The sequence below is a fragment of the Triturus cristatus genome, chromosome 5_2, assembly GCF_964204655.1.
Source record: "Triturus cristatus chromosome 5_2, aTriCri1.1, whole genome shotgun sequence".
In the NCBI taxonomy this organism is placed as follows: Eukaryota; Metazoa; Chordata; class Amphibia; order Caudata; family Salamandridae; genus Triturus; species Triturus cristatus.
This window is the reverse complement of record NC_140588.1, coordinates 573954741-573970150: the sequence shown is the minus strand read 5'-3', so window position 1 is coordinate 573970150 and position 15410 is coordinate 573954741. Positions and strand designations below refer to the sequence as shown.

Sequence of the window (15410 nt, the reverse complement as noted above, 5' to 3'; positions counted from 1 at the left end):
CCGATGGCAAGGGAGAGCCTGCAGGTGTAAATCAAAGAAAGGGGAGAAATCCGCAAGAGGCGGGTTAACAAATTCCAGTGGCAGGCCCATGTTCCACAGGAAGCAAGTACTTCCTCCTGCTCCCTTCAGTGGGAAAAGACATAGGAGGTGTATTTCTCCAAGCAGGGGCTCTGCGTAGGTGGCACTGCATTGCTTTGGGAAGCATCCATGCTAAGTGCAGAGTAGCAGCAGACCCCACAGCTGAGACGTGAATTGGGACTGTTAAGGAAGGGCACTGGGAGGGTGAGGAGGGCAGAGGAAAATGCTTTACAAAAGCATCTGCAAGTTCCTACACACCCGCTGAAAACCCATGCCAGGGATGGGGCTCGAACCCATGCGGACAACTGTCCATTGGATCTTAAGTCCAACGCCTTAACCACTCGGCCACCCTGGTGAGACCCTAGGCCCTGCCTTACTCAGCTCCCTTTTCATGCTGGCTGCTCCAGCGCAGGCTGTCCAGCAAGAGGTGATTGCAGAGTAAAAAGGCTTTTGCAGGAGGATAAAGGTAATTGCTTATGACAAACACAATGTGTGACACCTAACTTTTCCCCACTCGTACTTTATGGGCAATCTATACAGTGGAGTTAGCTTAGTCACAATAAGGAAGTGAGCAAGGCAGGCTCACAAGAGCATCTCCTCCCTGGTGGTCTAGTGGCTAGGATTCGGCGCTTTCACCGCCGCGGCCCGGGTTCGATTCCCGGTCAGGGAAGATCTCTCTAAGACGTAGACGTGCGTAATTTGTCCACGCAGCTCAGCTTTTTTTAATCGAAGGTCCTTAAAAGGCACCCCGACCTATAGACGAAAGCAGAGGAAAGGGGCTGGGTCCCCTGTGTCCCAGGTTGCTTTGCTCCCATTGCCCTCAGCCACCTTCATGCGCACGCAGTCCCCCACCCAATCAGGTGCTCTATGTGGGCGTAAAGTGCAGTACCAGCTCATCAGAAAGGTAAATTGCTGGAAAACCCGGCTGCGATGTATACATCTACTTTGGAGCACTCTTCTCCCTTGCACTCTTGAATCGGTCATTCGCAATGTATTCTTCCAGCAAGCTGAATAACGAGGTAGGTGTGAGAAGGTGTACCAGCTGTCTTTGAGCTATCAGCGGCCACTAGGTGTCCCTCTTGTGATTTCCCGGGGATCCCGATTGTACAGGAATTCGTCGGTTCAGTAGCACGGGGGAGGGGATGGCCTGTGCTTGGAAGTGACAAACAGTCTGGTGGAATCATGAGTGTTTTTTCAAGTTCTGATTCATATTCGCTGTAGAATAAAATATGCTTTCAGCCCCCATGAGCTTTGTCACTAGGAGAGCAGTGTAGGAACTTTTGCTGTATGGCTGTGGGTTCCCTGGTGGTCTAGTGGTTAGGATTCGGCGCTCTCACCGCCGCGGCCCGGGTTTGATTCCCGGTCAGGGAACAGTCCTTCTTCTGCCCTTGAACGCTTTTCCTTCCCGCAGGTCAGGGCTTCTCAAAATGAATTTGCTTTTCTGACATAAAGTTTGCCTAGCATCCCGCAATATGGCTCCTAATTTGATTTTCGCAAGGTTCCCTTTGAGTTGCTTTCCTCGGTGGGAGGAAAATCTCTTGTGCAAGGCTCTTGAGGAAGTGAGATTCTGTATTCCGAGGTGCGCTTCTTTTCGTAGGCTTCTGACCACATGGTGTGCGGCAGGAAGTCATCTTTGACAGGGCCGCAGGCTTTGTCTCCAAATGGCATCCCGGACCCACTGCAACCCACCTTTTTGCTGAAACGGAAGTCTGGTTCAGGGTAAGAAAAAGCTGAGCTGCACGTACCGAAAGCAGCAGAGCCCAGCGGCGGAGAGGGTGTGGCCAGGGCTGTCTGATTTGCATAGTGACCAGTGGCATCTTGGGAATGTACAGGCTTTGGAGCTTAACGGGGGCTGCAGGGGTCTGCCTGGCCGGAGAAATGCCTGTCTGGCGCTCCCCTCAGGACACACGTGTCTTCCGTTCGAGCATGGAGGGTGAGGGACATGGGTCACCCTCATATACAGGGGTGTGGGTGTGGGCATGGGCAGGATGGGGCGTGGGGGACCCGTCAGGGCATTGCCCGTTTGGAAGCCCGTTCGGAAGGCAAGAGGAGGCGGAGGCGGGAATCTCTGCTCAATTTTTTCCCGAGGCCTGGGGACAAGCCTTTGCACATTTGATCCAGCCGGGCCTGCATCAGCAGATCCTGCTCCGATGGCAAGGGAGAGCCTGCAGGTGTAAATCAAAGAAAGGGGAGAAATCCGCAAGAGGCGGGTTAACAAATTCCAGTGGCAGGCCCATGTTCCACAGGAAGCAAGTACTTCCTCCTGCTCCCTTCAGTGGGAAAAGACATAGGAGGTGTATTTCTCCAAGCAGGGGCACTGCGTAGGTGGCACTGCATTGCTTTGGGAAGCATCCATGCTAAGTGCAGAGTAGCAGCAGACCCCACAGCTGAGACGTGAATTGGGACTGTTAAGGAAGGGCACTGGGAGGGTGAGGAGGGCAGAGGAAAATGCTTTACAAAAGCATCTGCAAGTTCCTACACACCCGCTGAAAACCCATACCAGGGATGGGGCTCGAACCCATGCGGACAACTGTCCATTGGATCTTAAGTCCAACGCCTTAACCACTCGGCCACCCTGGTGAGACCCTAGGCCCTGCCTTACTCAGCTCCCTTTTCATGCTGGCTGCTCCAGCGCAGGCTGTCCAGCAAGAGGTGATTGCAGAGTAAAAAGGCTTTTGCAGGAGGATAAAGGTAATTGCTTATGACAAACACACTGTGTGACACCTAACTTTTCCACACTCGTACTTTATGGGCAATCTATACAGTGGAGTTAGCTTAGTCACAATAAGGAAGTGAGCAAGGCAGGCTCACAAGAGCATCTCCTCCCTGGTGGTCTAGTGGCTAGGATTCGGCGCTTTCACCGCCGCGGCCCGGGTTCGATTCCCGGTCAGGGAAGATCTCTCTAAGACGTAGACGTGCGTAATTTGTCCACGCAGCTCAGCTTTTTTTAATCGAAGGTCCTTAAAAGGCACCCCGACCTATAGACGAAAGCAGAGGAAAGGGGCTGGGTCCCCTGTGTCCCAGGTTGCTTTGCTCCCATTGCCCTCAGCCACCTTCATGCGCACGCAGTCCCCCACCCAGTCAGGTGCTCTATGTGGGCGTAAAGTGCAGTACCAGCTCATCAGAAAGGTAAATTGCTGGAAAACCCGGCTGCGATGTATACATCTACTTTGGAGCACTCTTCTCCCTTGCACTCTTGAATCGGTCATTCGCAATGTATTCTTCCAGCAAGCTGAATAACGAGGTAGGTGTGAGAAGGTGTACCAGCTGTCTTTGAGCTATCAGCGGCCACTAGGTGTCCCTCTTGTGATTTCCCGGGGATCCTGATTGTACAGGAATTCGTCGGTTCAGTAGCACGGGGGAGGGGATGGCCTGTGCTTGGAAGTGACAAACAGTCTGGTGGAATCATGAGTGTTTTTTCAAGTTCTGATTCATATTCGCTGTAGAATAAAATATGCTTTCAGCCCCCATGAGCTTTGTCACTAGGAGAGCAGTGTAGGAACTTTTGCTGTATGGCTGTGGGTTCCCTGGTGGTCTAGTGGTTAGGATTCGGCGCTCTCACCGCCGCGGCCCGGGTTCGATTCCCGGTCAGGAAACAGTCCTTCTTCTGCCCTTGAACGCTTTTCCTTCCCGCAGGTCAGGGCTTCTCAAAATGAATTTGCTTTTCTGACATACAGTTTGCCTAGCATCCTACAATATGGCTCCTAATTTGATTTTCGCAAGGTTCCCTTTGAGTTGCTTTCCTCGGTGGGAGGAAAATCTCTTGTGCAAGGCTTTTGAGGAAGTGAGATTCTGTATTCCGAGGTGCGCTTCTTTTCGTAGGCTTCTGACCACATGGTGTGCGGCAGGAAGTCATCTTTGATAGGGCCGCAGGCTTTGTCTCGAAATGGCATCCCGGACCCAATGCAACCCACCTTTTTGCTGAAACGGAAGTCTGGTTCAGGGTAAGAAAAAGCTGAGCTGCACGTATCGAAAGCAGCAGAGCCCAGCGGCGGAGAGGGTGTGGCCAGGGCTGTCTGATTTGCATAGTGACCAGTGGCATCTTGGGAATGTACAGGCTTTGGAGCTTAACGGGGGCTGCAGGGGTCTGCCTGGCCGGAGAAATGCCTGTCTGGCGCTCCCCTCAGGACACACGTGTCTTCCGTTCGAGCATGGAGGGTGAGGGACATGGGTCACCATCATATACAGGGGTGTGGGCATGGGCAGGATGGGGCGTGGGGGACCGATCAGGGCATTGCCCGTTTGGAAGCCCGTTCGGAAGGCAAGAGGAGGCGGAGGCGGGAATCTCTGCTCAATTTTTTCCCGAGGCCTGGGGACAAGCCTTTGCACATTTGATCCAGCCGGGCCTGCATCAGCAGATCCTGCTCCGATGGCAAGGGAGAGCCTGCAGGTGTAAATCAAAGAAAGGGGAGAAATCCGCAAGAGGCGGGTTAACAAATTCCAGTGGCAGGCCCATGTTCCACAGGAAGCAAGTACTTCCTCCTGCTCCCTTCAGTGGGAAAAGACATAGGAGGTGTATTTCTCCAAGCAGGGGCTCTGCGTAGGTGGCACTGCATTGCTTTGGGAAGCATCCATGCTAAGTGCAGAGTAGCAGCAGACCCCACAGCTGAGACGTGAATTGGGACTGTTAAGGACGGGCACTGGGAGGGTGAGGAGGGCAGTGGAAAATGCTTTACAAAAGCATCTGCAAGTTCCTACACACCCGCTGAAAACCCATACCAGGGATGGGGCTCGAACCCATGCGGACAACTGTCCATTGGATCTTAAGTCCAACGCCTTAACCACTCGGCCACCCTGGTGAGACGCTAGGCCCTGCCTTACTCAGCTCCCTTTTCATGCTGGCTGCTCCAGCGCAGGCTGTCCAGCAAGAGGTGATTGCAGAGTAAAAAGGCTTTTGCAGGAGGATAAAGGTAATTGCTTATGACAAATACACTGTGTGACACCTAACTTTTCCCCACTCGCACTTTATGGGCAATCTATACAGTGGAGTTAGCTTAGTCACAATAAGGAAGTGAGCAAGGCAGGCTCACAAGAGCATCTCCTCCCTGGTGGTCTAGTGGCTAGGATTCGGCGCTTTCACCGCCGCGGCCCGGGTTTGATTTGCGGTCAGGGAAGATCCCTCTAAGACGTAGACGTGCGTAATTTGTCCACGCAGCTCAGTTTTTTTTAATCGAAGGTCCTTAAAAAGGCACCCCGACCTATAGACGAAAGCAGAGGAAAGGGGCTGGGTCCCCTGTGTCCCAGGTTGCTTTGCTCCCATTGCCCTCAGCCACCTTCATGCGCACGCAGTCCCCCACCCAGTCAGGTGCTCTATGTGGGCGTAAAGTGCAGTACCAGCTCATCAGAAAGGTAAATTGCTGGAAAACCCGGCTGCGATGTATACATCTACTTTGGAGCACTCTTCTCCCTTGCACTCTTGAATCGGTCATTCGCAATGTATTCTTCCAGCAAGCTGAATAACGAGGTAGGTGTGAGAAGGTGTACCAGCTGTCTTTGAGCTATCAGCGGCCACTAGGTGTCCCTCTTGTGATTTCCCGGGGATCCCGATTGTACAGGAATTCGTCGGTTCAGTAGCACGGGGGAGGGGATGGCCTGTGCTTGGAAGTGACAAACAGTCTGGTGGAATCATGAGTGTTTTTTCAAGTTCTGATTCATATTCGCTGTAGAATAAAATATGCTTTCAGCCCCCATGAGCTTTGTCACTAGGAGAGCAGTGTAGGAACTTTTGCTGTATGGCTGTGGGTTCCCTGGTGGTCTAGTGGTTAGGATTCGGCGCTCTCACCACCGCGTCCCGGGTTCGATTCCCGGTCAGGGAACAGTCCTTCTTCTGCCCTTGAACGCTTTTCCTTCCCGCAGGTCAGGGCTTCTCAAAATGAATTTGCTTTTCTGACAAACAGTTTGCCTAGCATCCCGCAATATGGCTCCTAATTTGATTTTCGCAAGGTTCCCTTTGAGTTGCTTTCCTTGGCGGGAGGAAAATCTCTTGTGCAAGGCTCTTGAGGAAGTGAGATTCTGTATTCCGAGGTGCGCTTCTTTTCGTAGGCTTCTGACCACATGGTGTGCGGCAGGAAGTCATCTTTGACAGGGCCGCAGGCTTTGTCTCCAAATGGCATCCCGGACCCACTGCAACCCACCTTTTTGCTGAAACGGAAGTCTGGTTCAGGGTAAGAAAAAGCTGAGCTGCACGTACCGAAAGCAGCAGAGCCCAGCGGCGGAGAGGGTGTGGCCAGGGCTGTCTGATTTGCATAGTGACCAGTGGCATCTTGGGAATGTACAGGCTTTGGAGCTTAACGGGGGCTGCAGGGGTCTGCCTGGCCGGAGAAATGCCTGTCTGGCGCTCCCCTCAGGACACACGTGTCTTCCGTTCGAGCATGGAGGGTGAGGGACATGGGTCACCCTCATATACAGGGGTGTGGGCATGGGCAGGATGGGGCGTGGGGGACCCGTCAGGGCATTGCCCATTTGGAAGCCCGTTCGGAAGGCAAGAGGAGGCGGAGGCGGGAATCTCTGCTCAATTTTTTCCCGAGGCCTGGGGACAAGCCTTTGCACATTTGATCCAGCCGGGCCTGCATCAGCAGATCCTGCTCCGATGGCAAGGGAGAGCCTGCAGGTGTAAATCAAAGAAAGGGGAGAAATCCGCAAGAGGCGGGTTAACAAATTCCAGTGGCAGGCCCATGTTCCACAGGAAGCAAGTACTTCCTCCTGCTCCCTCAGTGGGAAAAGACATAGGAGGTGTATTTCTCCAAGCAGGGGCTCTGCGTAGGTGGCACTGCATTGCTTTGGGAAGCATCCATGCTAAGTGCAGAGTAGCAGCAGACCCCACAGCTGAGACGTGAATTGGGACTGTTAAGGAAGGGCACTGGGAGGGTGAGGAGGGCAGTGGAAAATGCTTTACAAAAGCATCTGCAAGTTCCTACACACCCGCTGAAAACCCATACCAGGGATGGGGCTCGAACCCATGCGGACAACTGTCCATTGGATCTTAAGTCCAACGCCTTAACCACTCGGCCACCCTGGTGAGACGCTAGGCCCTGCCTTACTCAGCTCCCTTTTCATGCTGGCTGCTCCAGCGCAGGCTGTCCAGCAAGAGGTGATTGCAGAGTAAAAAGGCTTTTGCAGGAGGATAAAGGTAATTGCTTATGACAAACACACTGTGTGACACCTAACTTTTCCCCACTCGTACTTTATGGGCAATCTATACAGTGGAGTTAGCTTAGTCACAATAAGGAAGTGAGCAAGGCAGGCTCACAAGAGCATCTCCTCCCTGGTGGTCTAGTGGCTAGGATTCGGCGCTTTCACCGCCGCGGCCCGGGTTTGATTCGCGGTCAGGGAAGATCCCTCTAAGACGTAGACGTGCGTAATTTGTCCACGCAGCTCAGCTTTTTTTAATCGAAGGTCCTTAAAAAGGCACCCCGACCTATAGACGAAAGCAGAGGAAAGGGGCTGGGTCCCCTGTGTCCCAGGTTGCTTTGCTCCCATTGCCCTCAGCCACCTTCATGCGCACGCAGTCCCCCACCCAGTCAGGTGCTCTATGTGGGCGTAAAGTGCAGTACCAGCTCATCAGAAAGGTAAATTGCTGGAAAACCCGGCTGCGATGTATACATCTACTTTGGAGCACTCTTCTCCCTTGCACTCTTGAATCGGTCATTCGCAATGTATTCTTCCAGCAAGCTGAATAACGAGGTAGGTGTGAGAAGGTGTACCAGCTGTCTTTGAGCTATCAGCGGCCACTAGGTGTCCCTCTTGTGATTTCCCGGGGATCCCGATTGTACAGGAATTCGTCGGTTCAGTAGCATGGGGGAGGGGATGGCCTGTGCTTGGAAGTGACAAACAGTCTGGTGTAATCATGAGTGTTTTTTTAAGTTCTGATTCATATTCGCTGTAGAATAAAATATGCTTTCAGCCCCCATGAGCTTTGTCACTAGGAGAGCAGTGTAGGAACTTTTGCTGTATGTCTGTGGGTTCCCTGGTGGTCTAGTGGTTAGGATTCGGCGCTCTCACCGCCGCGGCCCGGGTTCGATTCCCGGTCAGGGAACAGTCCTTCTTCTGCCCTTGAACGCTTTTCCTTCCCGCAGGTCAGGGCTTCTCAAAATGAATTTGCTTTTCTGACATACAGTTTGCCTAGCATCCCGCAATATGGCTCCTAATTTGATTTTCGCAAGGTTCCCTTTGAGTTGCTTTCCTTGGCGGGAGGAAAATCTCTTGTGCAAGGCTCTTGAGGAAGTGAGATTCTGTATTCCGAGGTGCGCTTCTTTTCGTAGGCTTCTGACCACATGGTGTGCGGCAGGAAGTCATCTTTGACAGGGCCGCAGGCTTTGTCTCCAAATGGCATCCCGGACCCACTGCAACCCACCTTTTTGCTGAAACGGAAGTCTGGTTCAGGGTAAGAAAAAGCTGAGCTGCACGTACCGAAAGCAGCAGAGCCCAGCGGCGGAGAGGGTGTGGCCAGGGCTGTCTGATTTGCATAGTGACCAGTGGCATCTTGGGAATGTACAGGCTTTGGAGCTTAACGGGGGCTGCAGGGGTCTGCCTGGCCGGAGAAATGCCTGTCTGGCGCTCCCCTCAGGACACACGTGTCTTCCGTTCGAGCATGGAGGGTGAGGGACATGGGTCACCCTCATATACAGGGGTGTGGGCATGGGCAGGATGGGGCGTGGGGGACCCGTCAGGGCATTGCCCGTTTGGAAGCCCTTTCGGAAGGCAAGAGGAGGCGGAGGCGGGAATCTCTGCTCAATTTTTTCCCGAGGCCTGGGGACAAGCCTTTGCGTAGGTGGCACTTCATTGCTTTGGGAAGCATCCATGCTAAGTGCAGAGTAGCAGCAGACCCCACAGCTGAGACGTGAATTGGGACTGTTAAGGAAGGGCACTGGGAGGGTGAGGAGGGCAGAGGAAAATGCTTTACAAAAGCATATGCAAGTTCCTACACACCCGCTGAAAACCCATACCAGGGATGGGGCTCAAACCCATGCGGACAACTGTCCATTGGATCTTAAGTCCAACGCCTTAACCACTCGGCCACCCTGGTGAGACCCTAGGCCCTGCCTTACTCAGCTCCCTTTTCATGCTGGCTGCTCCAGCGCAGGCTGTCCAGCAAGAGGTGATTGCAGAGTAAAAAGGCTTTTGCAGGAGGATAAAGGTAATTGCTTATGACAAACACACTGTGTGACACCTAACTTTTCCCCACTCGTACTTTATGGGCAATCTATACAGTGGAGTTAGCTTAGTCACAATAAGGAAGTGAGCAAGGCAGGCTCACAAGAGCATCTCCTCCCTGGTGGTCTAGTGGCTAGGATTCGGCGCTTTCACCGCCGCGCCCTGGTTCGATTCCCGGTCAGGGAAGATCCCTCTAAGACGTAGACGTGTGTAATTTGTCCACGCAGCTCAGCTTTTTTTAATCGAAGGTCCTTAAAAAGGCACCCCGACCTATAGACGAAAGCAGAGGAAAGGGGCTGGGTCCCCTGTGTCCCAGGTTGCTTTGCTCCCATTGCCCTCAGCCACCTTCATGCGCACGCAGTCCCCCACCCAGTCAGGTGCTCTATGTGGGCGTAAAGTGCAGTACCAGCTCATCAGAAAGGTAAATTGCTGGAAAACCCGGCTGCGATGTATACATCTACTTTGGAGCACTCTTCTCCCTTGCACTCTTGAATCGGTCATTCGCAATGTATTCTTCCAGCAAGCTGAATAACGAGGTAGGTGTGAGAAGGTGTACCAGCTGTCTTTGAGCTATCAGCGGCCACTAGGTGTCCCTCTTGTGATTTCCCGGGGATCCCGATTGTACAGGAATTCGTCGGTTCAGTAGCATGGGGGAGGGGATGGCCTGTGCTTGGAAGTGACAAACAGTCTGGTGTAATCATGAGTGTTTTTTTAAGTTCTGATTCATATTCGCTGTAGAATAAAATATGCTTTCAGCCCCCATGAGCTTTGTCACTAGGAGAGCAGTGTAGGAACTTTTGCTGTATGTCTGTGGGTTCCCTGGTGGTCTAGTGGTTAGGATTCGGCGCTCTCACCGCCGCGGCCCGGGTTCGATTCCCGGTCAGGGAACAGTCCTTCTTCTGCCCTTGAACGCTTTTCCTTCCCGCAGGTCAGGGCTTCTCAAAATGAATTTGCTTTTCTGACATACAGTTTGCCTAGCATCCCGCAATATGGCTCCTAATTTGATTTTCGCAAGGTTCCCTTTGAGTTGCTTTCCTTGGCGGGAGGAAAATCTCTTGTGCAAGGCTCTTGAGGAAGTGAGATTCTGTATTCCGAGGTGCGCTTCTTTTCGTAGGCTTCTGACCACATGGTGTGCGGCAGGAAGTCATCTTTGACAGGGCCGCAGGCTTTGTCTCCAAATGGCATCCCGGACCCACTGCAACCCACCTTTTTGCTGAAACGGAAGTCTGGTTCAGGGTAAGAAAAAGCTGAGCTGCACGTACCGAAAGCAGCAGAGCCCAGCGGCGGAGAGGGTGTGGCCAGGGCTGTCTGATTTGCATAGTGACCAGTGGCATCTTGGGAATGTACAGGCTTTGGAGCTTAACGGGGGCTGCAGGGGTCTGCCTGGCCGGAGAAATGCCTGTCTGGCGCTCCCCTAAGGACACACGTGTCTTCCGTTCGAGCATGGAGGGTGAGGGACATGGGTCACCCTCATATACAGGGGTGTGGGCATGGGCAGGATGGGGCGTGGGGGACCCGTCAGGGCATTGCCCGTTTGGAAGCCCGTTCGGAAGGCAAGAGGAGGCGGAGGCGGGAATCTCTGCTCAATTTTTTCCCAAGGCCTGGGGACAAGCCTTTGCACATTTGATCCAGCCGGGCCTGCATCAGCAGATCCTGCTCCGATGGCAAGGGAGAGCCTGCAGGTGTAAATCAAAGAAAGGGGAGAAATCCGCAAGAGGCGGGTTAACAAATTCCAGTGGCAGGCCCATGTTCCACAGGAAGCAAGTACTTCCTCCTGTTCTCTTCAGTGGGAAAAGACATAGGAGGTGTATTTCTCCAAGCAGGGGCTCTGCGTAGGTGGCACTTCATTGCTTTGGGAAGCATCCATGCTAAGTGCAGAGTAGCAGCAGACCCCACAGCTGAGACGTGAATTGGGACTGTTAAGGAAGGGCACTGGGAGGGTGAGGAGGGCAGAGGAAAATGCTTTACAAAAGCATCTGCAAGTTCCTACACACCCGCTGAAAACCCATACCAGGGATGGGGCTCAAACCCATGCGGACAACTGTCCATTGGATCTTAAGTCCAACGCCTTAACCACTCGGCCACCCTGGTGAGACCCTAGGCCCTGCCTTACTCAGCTCCCTTTTCATGCTGGCTGCTCCAGCGCAGGCTGTCCAGCAAGAGGTGATTGCAGAGTAAAAAGGCTTTTGCAGGAGGATAAAGGTAATTGCTTATGACAAACACACTGTGTGACACCTAACTTTTCCCCACTCGTACTTTATGGGCAATCTATACAGTGGAGTTAGCTTAGTCACAATAAGGAAGTGAGCAAGGCAGGCTCACAAGAGCATCTCCTCCCTGGTGGTCTAGTGGCTAGGATTCGGCGCTTTCACCGCCGCGCCCTGGTTCGATTCCCGGTCAGGGAAGATCCCTCTAAGACGTAGACGTGTGTAATTTGTCCACGCAGCTCAGCTTTTTTTAATCGAAGGTCCTTAAAAAGGCACCCCGACCTATAGACGAAAGCAGAGGAAAGGGGCTGGGTCCCCTGTGTCCCAGGTTGCTTTGCTCCCATTGCCCTCAGCCACCTTCATGCGCACGCAGTCCCCCACCCAGTCAGGTGCTCTATGTGGGCGTAAAGTGCAGTACCAGCTCATCAGAAAGGTAAATTGCTGGAAAACCCGGCTGCGATGTATACATCTACTTTGGAGCACTCTTCTCCCTTGCACTCTTGAATCGGTCATTCGCAATGTATTCTTCCAGCAAGCTGAATAACGAGGTAGGTGTGAGAAGGTGTACCAGCTGTCTTTGAGCTATCAGCGGCCACTAAGTGTCCCTCTTGTGATTTCCCGGGGATCCCGATTGTACAGGAATTCGTCGGTTCAGTAGCACGGGGGAGGGGATGGCCTGTGCTTGGAAGTGACAAACAGTCTGGTGGAATCATGAGTGTTTTTTCAAGTTCTGATTCATATTCGCTGTAGAATAAAATATGCTTTCAGCCCCCATGAGCTTTGTCACTAGGAGAGCAGTGTAGGAACTTTTGCTGTATGGCTGTGGGTTCCCTGGTGGTCTAGTGGTTAGGATTCGGCGCTCTCACCGCCGCGGCCCGGGTTCGATTCCCGGTCAGGGAACAGTCCTTCTTCTGCCCTTGAACGCTTTTCCTTCCCGCAGGTCAGGGCTTCTCAAAATGAATTTGCTTTTCTGACATAAAGTTTGCCTAGCATCCCGCAATATGGCTCCTAATTTGATTTTCGCAAGGTTCCCTTTGAGTTGATTTCCTCGGTGGGAGGAAAATCTCTTGTGCAAGGCTCTTGAGGAAGTGAGATTCTGTATTCCGAGGTGCGCTTCTTTTCGTAGGCTTCTGACCACATGGTGTGCGGCAGGAAGTCATCTTTGACAGGGCCGCAGGCTTTGTCTCCAAATGGCATCCCGGACCCACTGCAACCCACCTTTTTGCTGAAACGGAAGTCTGGTTCAGGGTAAGAAAAAGCTGAGCTGCACGTACCGAAAGCAGCAGAGCCCAGCGGCGGAGAGGGTGTGGCCAGGGCTGTCTGATTTGCATAGTGACCAGTGGCATCTTGGGAATGTACAGGCTTTGGAGCTTAACGGGGGCTGCAGGGGTCTGCCTGGCCGGAGAAATGCCTGTCTGGCGCTCCCCTCAGGACACACGTGTCTTCCGTTCGAGCATGGAGGGTGAGGGACATGGGTCACCCTCATATACAGGGGTGTGGGCATGGGCAGGATGGGGCGTGGGGGACCCGTCAGGGCATTGCCCGTTTGGAAGGCAAGAGGAGGCGGAGGCGGGAATCTCTGCTCAATTTTTTCCCGAGGCCTGGGGACAAGCCTTTGCACATTTGATCCAGCCGGGCCTGCATCAGAAGATCCTGCTCCGATGGCAAGGGAGAGCCTGCAGGTGTAAATCAAAGAAAGGGGAGAAATCCGCAAGAGGCGGGTTAACAAATTCCAGTGGCAGGCCCATGTTCCACAGGAAGCAAGTACTTCCTCCTGCTCCCTTCAGTGGGAAAAGACATAGGAGGTGTATTTCTCCAAGCAGGGGCTCTGCGTAGGTGGCACTTCATTGCTTTGGGAAGCATCCATGCTAAGTGCAGAGTAGCAGCAGACCCCACAGCTGAGACGTGAATTGGGACTGTTAAGGAAGGGCACTGGGAGGGTGAGGAGGGCAGAGGAAAATGCTTTACAAAAGCATCTGCAAGTTCCTACACACCCGCTGAAAACCCATACCAGGGATGGGGCTCAAACCCATGCGGACAACTGTCCATTAGATCTTAAGTCCAACGCCTTAACCACTCGGCCACCCTGGTGAGACCCTAGGCCCTGCCTTACTCAGCTCCCTTTTCATGCTGGCTGCTCCAGCGCAGGCTGTCCAGCAAGAGGTGATTGCAGAGTAAAAAGGCTTTTGCAGGAGGATAAAGGTAATTGCTTATGACAAACACACTGTGTGACACCTAACTTTTCCCCACTCGTACTTTATGGGCAATCTATACAGTGGAGTTAGCTTAGTCACAATAAGGAAGTGAGCAAGGCAGGCTCACAAGAGCATCTCCTCCCTGGTGGTCTAGTGGCTAGGATTCGGCGCTTTCACCGCCGCGCTCGGGTTCGATTCCCGGTCAGGGAAGATCCCTCTAAGACGTAGACGTGTGTAATTTGTCCACGCAGCTCAGCTTTTTTTAATCGAAGGTCCTTAAAAAGGCACCCCGACCTATAGACGAAAGCAGAGGAAAGGGGCTGGGTCCCCTGTGTCCCAGGTTGCTTTGCTCCCATTGCCCTCAGCCACCTTCATGCGCACGCAGTCCCCCACCCAGTCAGGTGCTCTATGTGGGCGTAAAGTGCAGTACCAGCTCATCAGAAAGGTAAATTGCTGGAAAACCCGGCTGCGATGTATACATCTACTTTGGAGCACTCTTCTCCCTTGCACTCTTGAATCGGTCATTCGCAATGTATTCTTCCAGCAAGCTGAATAACGAGGTAGGTGTGAGAAGGTGTACCAGCTGTCTTTGAGCTATCAGCGGCCACTAGGTGTCCCTCTTGTGATTTCCCGGGGATCCCGATTGTACAGGAATTCGTCGGTTCAGTAGCACGGGGGAGGGGATGGCCTGTGCTTGGAAGTGACAAACAGTCTGGTGGAATCATGAGTGTTTTTTCAAGTTCTGATTCATATTCGCTGTAGAATAAAATATGCTTTCAGCCCCCATGAGCTTTGTCACTAGGAGAGCAGTGTAGGAACTTTTGCTGTACGGCTGTGGGTTCCCTGGTGGTCTAGTGGTTAGCATTCGGCGCTCTCACCGCCGCGGCCCGGGTTCGATTCCCGGTCAGGGAACAGTCCTTCTTCTGCCCTTGAACGCTTTTCCTTCCCGCAGGTCAGGGCTTCTCAAAATGAATTTGCTTTTCTGACATAAAGTTTGCCTAGCATCCCGCAATATGGTTTCTAATTTGATTTTCGCAAGGTTCCCTTTGAGTTGCTTTCCTCGGTGGGAGGAAAATCTCTTGTGCAAGGCTCTTGAGGAAGTGAGATTCTGTATTCCGAGGTGCGCTTCTTTTCGTAGGCTTCTGACCACATGGTGTGCGGCAGGAAGTCATCTTTGACAGGGCCGCAGGCTTTGTCTCCAAATGGCATCCCGGACCCACTGCAACCCACCTTTTTGCTGAAACGGAAGTCTGGTTCAGGGTAAGAAAAAGCTGAGCTGCACGTACCGAAAGCAGCAGAGCCCAGCGGCGGAGAGGGTGTGGCCAGGGCTGTCTGATTTGCATAGTGACCAGTGGCATCTTGGGAATGTACAGGCTTTGGAGCTTAACGGGGGCTGCAGGGGTCTGCCTGGCCGGAGAAATGCCTGTCTGGCGCTCCCCTCAGGACACACGTGTCTTCCGTTCGAGCATGGAGGGTGAGGGACATGGGTCACCCTCATATACAGGGGTGTGGGCATGGGCAGGATGGGGCGCGGGGGACCTGTCAGGGCATTGCCCGTTTGGAAGCCCGTTCGGAAGGCAAGAGGAGGCGGAGGCGGGAATCTCTGCTCAATTTTTTCCCGAGGCCTGGGGACAAGCCTTTGCACATTTGATCCAGCCGGGCCTGCATCAGCAGATCCTGCTCCGATGGCAAGGGAGAGCCTGCAGGTGTAAATCAAAGAAAGGGGAGAAATCCGCAAGAGGCGGTTTAACAAATTGCAGTGGCAGGCCCATGTTCC

At 53.1% G+C, this 15410-nt stretch overlaps 5 non-coding genes across 5 annotated transcripts; all 5 read left to right on the top strand.

Moving 5' to 3' along the window:
* The first annotated feature begins 676 nt into the window (after positions 1–676).
* On the top strand, positions 677–748 carry TRNAE-UUC (transfer RNA glutamic acid (anticodon UUC)). The gene has a single exon. It is a non-coding gene; the product is annotated as a tRNA-Glu (tRNA).
* A 2153-nt stretch (positions 749–2901) lies between these two features.
* On the top strand, positions 2902–2973 carry TRNAE-UUC (transfer RNA glutamic acid (anticodon UUC)). Its single transcript has one exon. It is a non-coding gene; the product is annotated as a tRNA-Glu (tRNA).
* Positions 2974–8041: 5068 nt separating this feature from the next.
* TRNAE-CUC (transfer RNA glutamic acid (anticodon CUC)) lies at positions 8042–8113 on the top strand. The gene has a single exon. It is a non-coding gene; the product is annotated as a tRNA-Glu (tRNA).
* A 1934-nt stretch (positions 8114–10047) lies between these two features.
* Positions 10048–10119, top strand: TRNAE-CUC (transfer RNA glutamic acid (anticodon CUC)). Its single transcript has one exon. It is a non-coding gene; the product is annotated as a tRNA-Glu (tRNA).
* A 2147-nt stretch (positions 10120–12266) lies between these two features.
* TRNAE-CUC (transfer RNA glutamic acid (anticodon CUC)) lies at positions 12267–12338 on the top strand. Its single transcript has one exon. It is a non-coding gene; the product is annotated as a tRNA-Glu (tRNA).
* Positions 12339–15410: the final 3072 nt, after the last annotated feature.